Genomic DNA, 8834 nt, shown 5'->3' with positions numbered 1-8834 from the left:
TAGTGATAGCTCCTTGAAAAGTGGCTGGATCATCGCTGCTGATGAGAAGTGCACAAGAGACCAAGTCTTCATAACCCAATCTGCTAGGAGGTCTTACATTGGTGCGTCTATGTCTATCTCTGGCTAGATTATAATTCTGCAGATCATCTGGAATAGAATCACCAGGTGTTAGATTTGAACTTTCACCTCTCTCAGAAGCTACTGGCTGCTGTTCTAAATCCATTTGCACTGCATCTGAACTAAAACTCTTCTCTGGCACCTTATCTTGATTCTGTTGTATGGAGGTGGATATGGAGGAATATATTTGTCTGCATGTTGCAGGATAATATTATATTTAGCATTTATACAGTTTGGAAGTTCTGTTGGAGGTAGATAGCAATATGTATGTGCCCTTTTAGAACAATTGTCTCAACTATTGGCGGATGATTAGGTGGTGACTTGGGTTGCAAAGTAATGTTAGTATGCTTGAATAATGTTGGTGCCAATTGATCAAACTTGTGTAGCAATATTGTAATAGCTCTGATAGAGGAACAAGACTTTTGGGAAAATTTGAATCTGTTATAGTATCGAGAACATATGTGCTAAGAAAAGAGGCGGAAGGATTGAAAACTGTGTTAGTTTAACCATCCTTAATTGAAAGTGCTCTCCTGCAAGAGGCGGGTGGGAGGAGGGGATAAATAATTATTAAAGTTTACGCTTAAAAAAAATTTTAAATCCCAGATCTATATAAATTATGATAAATATATTTTGAAAATTTTGTTATTTGACAAATAGAATTTTAATTTAGAAGTTGTAGTTTGACATTTTTCTTGAACGATCACTATGATATGTTGAATATTTTTAAATGATACAGTACGAGAAAATGGATCTAAGGGTGCTTAATTTTCTCATCTCAATGGCATTGTGAAGTGATTTGATTTGCCATCTAAATTATTCCATGATGTATTTTGTTAAATTATCAAAATTTTACTTTTAACAACTTTTTTTTTGAAGATGATATAACTGGAGTAGCAACCGTGTCAATATTGATGGTGGATATCGATTGTACCTTGTGCAGTTTAGATACAGAATTACATTTAATGAATTATAGATATGTCTGTTAGACATTTGAGGTATATGTTCAAATCTTTTTGAAGAATATCAATTAAATGATTTTGGAGCTTTTAACCCCATGCAACAGGTTTCTTCTATGCAATTCCGCCATCCCACGCTCACTGAGATGACCCAGACGCATATGTCATAATTATCTGACGTCATTATCTGACTCCTCAGAATGAACTCCACCTACAATTATACTCCCTAACAGTCTGTAGATATTACATGCTGTCAACTTTCCTTTCATCACCGTCAGTGCACCCTTAACAATTCTGATGGTTTCCCTATCCTCATCAGCCTTAGGAATAAAACCATTTCTGTGTAGAGTGCCCAAGGAAATCAAATTCTTCTTCAGATCTGGAATATGTCTGACATCACATAACGTTCTAACTGTGCCATCATACATCTGAATTCTGACTTCTCCAATACCAACTATGTTGCAACATCTATCATCACTCAAATAGACTGAGACAGAATTAGTAGACCTGTATGAAGTAAACCACTCCCTGTTAGGTGTTATGTGATAAGAGCACCCTGAATCAAGAATCCATGCATCCGTGAACTGAGTTGATGAAACTGAGAGCATATCGCCATCACTGCAATCTGAACTATCATTCTGCACCACATTTACAGACTTTGATGAAGTATCACCTTTCTCCCCAGTCTGCTTCTTCAGCTTTGGACAATCTCGCTTCATATGACCTGGCTCCTTGCACTTGTAGCAATGAATTTCCTTTTTACCTCTAGACTTTGAATTTTCGCCTTCCAGATCCCTCTTTCTCTTTCTTTCTTCCACGATCCTGCTTACTCTTCACATATAAACTGTCACCGTGAGAGCTTCCCCCTGCATTCTGCTTCCGCTGGTTGTGAGCTAACAACGCTGCAGCAATCTCATTAACTTTGATAGTCTCTTTCCCATATGTCAGAAGAGTCACCAGGTGTTCATAGGAAGAGGGCAATGAACACAACAAAATCATCGCTCGATCTTCATCCTCAATACTCACATCAAGCCGTGACAGGTCTGTGATTATTTGATTGAAGCCATTAACATGCTGCACCAGATCAGAACCTTCCTGCATCTTCAGCCCATACAATTTTTGCTTCAGATACAACTTGTTCGTCAGAGATTTTGCCATACACTGAGTTTCCACTTTCTTCCAAACTTCTCTTGGAGATTTCAGATTCATCATGTGATACATAACTTCATCTGCCAGGCATAGGCGTATCGTCGCTGCCGCTCGCTGTTGCAATTCTTCCCAATCTTCATCCTCCATGGCATCTGGTTTTGCTGCCCGCAGAGCTTTCAAGATTCCCTGTTGCGCCAACAGATCTTTCACCCTGGTTTGCCACAATCCGAAGTTACCAGTTCCGTCGAACTTCACCACCTCGAATTTCGCACCAGAAAATGCCATCTGAAAATTATTCCTTTCCTTTTTGCGCCTTCCAGCAAACAAAATCGGAGGGAAAAATCTTCTAGATTTCTTCACGTTTCCAGTTTAGAAAAATAATATTCCTGTGTCTTTTCTTTCCAAGGAAGCAATTCCTTACTTTCTAAGGAATTAATTATTCCTTCCAGCAAAGAAAAAATTGCGACTTTCCTTTTCCTCCAGCCAAATTCTACAGCACCTCCGCGCAGGGAAGGAAAGGACCGAACACCTTTCCGCAAAGGGCTCCTCAGCTGGAAATCTTCTCCGCAAATGCGCCGAAACCTACGCGGTTCTCTCCCAGCGTTCTTTTGCGTCCCGCGAACAGTGCGTCCCGCGAACAGTGCTGCTCCTCGCGTGCCTCTATCCTTCTGCTCTCCTGGTTCGAACTGCCTCCCGCAATTCCTTCGCGATTCTTTCTCCCGAGCCGCGATCGAGAGTCCTGCCGCCAACTCCCTCTCCTTCGACAGAGATCGCGGTGTCTGAGAACCTTGGCTCTGATTCTCAAAATCTCGCCACCGAACTTCTTCTTGCGCCGATGAGAATTTTCTTCCCCTCGAACCTTGGCTTTGATACCACTTGTTGAGAAAATAAGGGCGAAGAAAAACAGTAATCGACACAAATCCAGAAGAACACAGAGATTTAACGAGGTTCGGCAAAGATGCCTACGTCCTCGGGAGCAGAGAGACGAGTTCCTTTCAATAATCAGAAAAGAGATTACAAAATAGAGGATACCTCATGGGGTTACTAACAGACCTATTCATAACTCCAGGAGTAAACCTAGGCAGAATATGTAATTACAACATTACCCCTGTACCATACCGCGGGGCTTCGCCCCCACACCCTAACCCACGTAACTTCCCAATTTGGACAGATTCTTCCGCTCCGCTCCGCTTCGATCCAACGTCTGTCCCGATATGGTATATGAGTCATATCATACCATACCATAACAATTACCTTAAATTAATATTATTGTCTCTCTTCTATACTAAATAAGTTGGCTCGTGAGCCACCTCGAACTCGCAGACTTAAACTCAATCTCGAGTTCGAACGCGATAAAATTAATCAAGCTCAAACTTAACTTGAGAGTGGCTTGAGCTCGACTCAACTCGTTTGCACCCTACGCAAAACCAAAGAAAAGCGAGTGGTTCATTTAATTCAAGCAGAAAGATTTATTTGATGTTTATTCTACCGGTTTAAGCAATTTGAATGAATTGTTGTTTAAATCATCGTTGTAGGACGCATTTAAGATGATTTTTAAAACGTTCATTAAAAAATGCTTCCATATGCTTCATTTTTTAGTAGCGTATAGTGGTGGGATTTAGGATGGGCACTGTAAATGAATTATTAAGTTAGTGCTTTTCTATGTATATTTCTTAGTTTTATATTAAAATAACAATCGAAACATATTTTATGAAAAATAAGGTAATCATTCTTAGAATTTTAGCTAAATAAGGTCATAATTTAATTTTTAAAGCTTTCGATCTAAATATGCATTGAGATTCATTTATATCAATACATTTTTTTAGGAATTTATCCCATATAAAATTTCTATGCAAGTATTTGTTTGTGTCCACACTCTCGTTTGAATCTTGCCGGCACGCACCCAGACTCAAGGAACTAGCCTGCTCGTAAGGAAAAATTATTCCATAAGGATGCATACGGTGCTGATCTCCACCGTTCATCATAGCAAAGATGTAGGACGGTGGACCTTATTTTAATTTTTTTTTAAAATATTTGTTGTGATGAATGATGAAGATCGGACACCTTATATATCTCTGCATACAGTGTCCGTATGAAATAATTTTTCGCTCACAAGGGAAGCCCGATCTTAACTACAATGTGGACAAAAAAATCATGTCAATAATTTGCAATAAGAAAATGCATCCTAATTCAGGGAAGTCTACCTCAGGAGATAGATTGATGACAAGAAGAATAGGTAAAAAGCTACCCAGACAATCCTAAAATAAGTAAGAAAATCATGGAATTACACAAATATTTTACAAGTGTAATAAAGAAGAGGTACAAATAAAGAATCCCCCATTTTATTTCATAAGAATATGGTTTCATTACATGGCCAAATCTTTGATGGTTTGGTCACATTAAACGTCGACCATCTGATGATTCGATTAGAAGAGTAGATGTTTTAGATTCGACATATGTTAAGAAAGACAGAGGTAGACCTAGGAAGACTTGGGCATATTATATATAAAACATGATATTAATTTGTTAGAATTAAATGAAAATATGACACTAAATAAGACGAAATGGAGAAAAAAGATTAATGTAGCCGACCCTACTTAGTGGGATAATGGTTTTGTTGTTGTTGTTTTTATTGCTTGGCCAAGTCTCACAACTACTTTCTCATTGAATCATGAGACTTCCCCACCTCCTTCCATTGAATGGTGATGCCTTCTCTCAAGCCTCAAAACCCTAAGCCAATGGCAGGTCAAACTTAGAGAAGGAATTGCATGTTCTAATAGTCACCACTCGTCGATGAACTACCACAAAAATGAAATTCGATGCATGTTGAGGTTGGTGAGACACACAGCCAAATGAACGATGATGCAGCCCACAAAAAGTCTAACCTTGATTAATATTTTCAAAAAGGACATCCATAAATAAATAGCGAGCAGAAGTCACTTCTAAAGTAGTGTGCAACAAATATTTCAATGGAAAGGAAATCATCAATAGCATCTAACATCTGACATGTCTCACAGGCACCAATTGACACAAAATCTCAAGAGAGATACATCAGCAAGAGAAAAGGTCACATGGATGCACATGCGATTGATTCCTGCTAGTGTATCATTCTTAGGGGTCGTATGAGCTTTTGAGTTTTCGATTCTAAGAGAAAGGCCATCTTCAAAATCAGTGACCAAGCTCACCATGTTAAAACATAATGAACAATGATTTTAAATGCCAGATAGGTGAATCTGAGTCGTTCGACTCATCCTCACCTTCAACTGAGGCCTCCTCAATAAATGACCTTTGAAATCTCTCGCTAAACTATTGTGGAACCATGTTAACTTCATACCAATACACTATGAAAAAGGATCACTCCCCTGATCTTTACAGAGGATAGGAAAAAAGTGGTCAATGGAAAATCAAATATCATATGTATGACAACTCTTTTTTACTTGATCATCCGATCAAAAGTTAGCATTAGATTATTGATATTAACTAAGGTGTCTCCGATCACAAAAAATTACAAAATTAAAATACTTTATAAATTTATTAAATTCAAATAATATATGGATAGAAGACAGTTCAATCAAAAGCTCTGGTCTAGTTCAATTAATTTGTTTTATGATCATTTGTTCTGCAATGCTCAAGCATTGTAAAACCTCTCAACTCTTTTCACTTGAAACACAACTCAAGCCCTAGCAGATAGATTTCACGCTTTGTGATAAGACCAACATTGAATAGTGCGTGAATCACTCCAGTGGTGAGTCTATACTATTATGTGAAGACATCAATAAAATTCATTTAAGTCTGGAGTAAGACACGACCCGTTTAATTAGACGACTTATCCGAGAGACTACAAAAAGAATGGTTACTGTAAGACTTGAGTGGAGCCTAATTATATTCATGACAACCATCTCATTAAATCAACGAAGAACTCACATCAAGACTCTCTTCGGATATACAATCGATATCCCAATTTTATCCATACTTGAGTTTATTCACATTTTTTGTTACTAAGTTCTCTTCACCTAAGAATTCATTTTAATTCATCAAATGACTAGTTCTAAAATTTATCCTACATAAACCACACTCATTCGCAATAATGAACAAAAGTAATTAACGAGGGGAAGCAGTTTTCATTTCATTTCTTTTATAACAACAGATAATTTAGATTAAAAATGAATTTTGTAATATATTTGATGAGTCCCTGACACACCTCCCTTGTTCATCATATGCCTCGGCAATGGTGACGAGCTCCTTGAACTATTCCATAGACGAAAAAATATTGCATCAAGGAACGTAGGAAACAAAAAATTTGTTGCATGATCCGTACATCGCGTCCGTTGTCTGAGAGCAGCTTGCATCCGGACTGTAGACCCAATATTTTTTCTCATTACACACCCAAACTAAGGAAACTACATAATATTTTATAAGGTGCCTGAGACAATATAGATCTCTTTGTAGAATTTGGCCTGGATGGTGGCTATCTGCACGATGCTCAATGAAAGATCCTGAGCGAACTCTCCGGAGGTCTTCATTGGCACCATTCACTCGGCTAGTAAGTAGTTGTCTTCCTACAGGCATTCACAGTATATCTCCCACATGGCAATCTCCAAGGATTCATAAGGTTTCATTTCCTGAATAGAACCACTAAGGCGTAATGTTTGTCCTTGCTCAATCGCACCATCTCCCTACTTTTTTGAGGAACCCATTTCAGTTGTTTTCTCCTGTAGCAAATTGGCTAACTGACTCTACAGCCTCTTAAGCAACCTCCTAGTTTGTAAGACCATTTTTGTCTTTGGTGACAGTCCATCCCGTTGCATAACTCTCTTTTGAGATTGACCACTTGTGATAGGGGGAGTTGGGTCTTTGATCGGCTTCGTATCCAATGGTGCAACAATAGCACCACTTGTACTCCCAATTGGTCGACTCAACTCTGCTCTGCCAATCATCCTGTCACTCTACTGCTCCCCTTCACCGATCATCTATTTTCCTCTGTCATCCATGAAAGTATCTGTGAGAGAAATGAAATTAGTCACTAGTCTCTCATCATAATCCCTTGTTTTGATAATGATCATGTCATTGGTCCCCACTATTTGAATAAAAATAGTAGAAGGAGAAATCAAATGTTCATATCCACTCATACCTATTAAAGCCATAATTGGCTCTCTCTCTTAGCCCTTCCATGCTTGGCCTCATCCAAGTCATTTTGAGTGAGCACCTTACCAACAACCTGGTTGTCCAGATACTAGAGCATGCTGAGATTCGTGGCTTCAGCTTTGCTGTCATAGGTGTGTATACAAGAATAGTCCTAATCTGTCATCCCCTCTCCATTGAGACAAAGCAAAACATATGATTCTAATACTTTGCTTTGCTCTCCAAGTCTTAGAAGTGAATCTTACTCTCTGAGGTAATTTGAACAAACTTTCATATAGAAGCGCAAGGAGAATTGATAGCTAAAGAGTTCAATAGAACAATGAATGTCCATTCTCTGTATGAATATCATCATCATGATCATGATTACAATGATTGAATTCGACACTACTTGTGATGGAATGATCCCATATAAGTGAAAATATCTAACCATTTCTTCACAAGGGGGGAGTCTAAGGCCAAGCTGAAATTGGTTGGTCCTTATAGAACAGCAACTCGTTGAAATAAAAAGTATTTGCCTTTTCACCCGTCATGGTGACCTTCAAGTGAATGGATGGGGCAAAGATGCAGCTCGTTTGATGATGGTTAACATGCTCTTGATCTTTAATAGTGTTAGCATGTCCACCTCAACAAAATCCATTGGGTTGTACAGAATGGAAGCCATCATTATCAGATAGTATAGAAAATATCAACTAGCAAATGCCATCTCGGATGACTAGAAACAAATGATTGAGTCGTCAAACACAGCTACAGGCTAGGAAAGCGATGCATATGAGGCCAACTGACCGAGCTCGAACAACTGAGGACGAGTGATTAAGGTCGATCTAGCGCTCAAGACTGGGCAACCAAAATCGAGCATCCAAAGAGTCTACTAGACTAAGTGCCCGAAGCCGAGTGACCGGAATTTGGAGATTGAGGGTTGAATGACCAAACACGAATTCTCAAGGATGATCAAGCAATCAAACACCCATAGTTGAATGTTAGACAATAGCCATTCAGGAATGGAAGGCTCACCTTCGCATCTCAACGGCCCAACTAGGGGTCAACTCTTTTTAATACCCCAAGACATGATAAAATGGGTAAAAAGAATTCGAGGAACTCACACCTCACGATATTGGGTGGGATAGACCCAAATTTGGCTTTTCATGAAAGCCTCAACCACTACAAATAGAGAAAATTAAATATAATAGTGACCCATTTGGATGATTCTTTATCAAAAAGGAAGAATCTTCAATACAAGATCATCTCTCTCTCGCTCTCTCTCTCTCTCTCTCACTTTCTCTATATGCTTTATTTCTTAGGTGTGATTCATTGTCAAATTTAATTTCAACATAATATATGTTAATATTTACATGATAAACTGGATGAACAAAAAAAATTTTTTTTTTGAAAGTGATCTGTATACATGCAACAAATTAATTTGTGTGGATTTATGCACCTAACACCTAAATTTCAATTATATATATATATATA

Source organism: Phalaenopsis equestris, unplaced genomic scaffold (genome assembly GCF_001263595.1).
Source record: "Phalaenopsis equestris unplaced genomic scaffold, ASM126359v1 Scaffold000094, whole genome shotgun sequence".
Taxonomy (NCBI): domain Eukaryota; kingdom Viridiplantae; phylum Streptophyta; class Magnoliopsida; order Asparagales; family Orchidaceae; genus Phalaenopsis; species Phalaenopsis equestris.
This window is presented reverse-complemented; position numbering follows the sequence as displayed.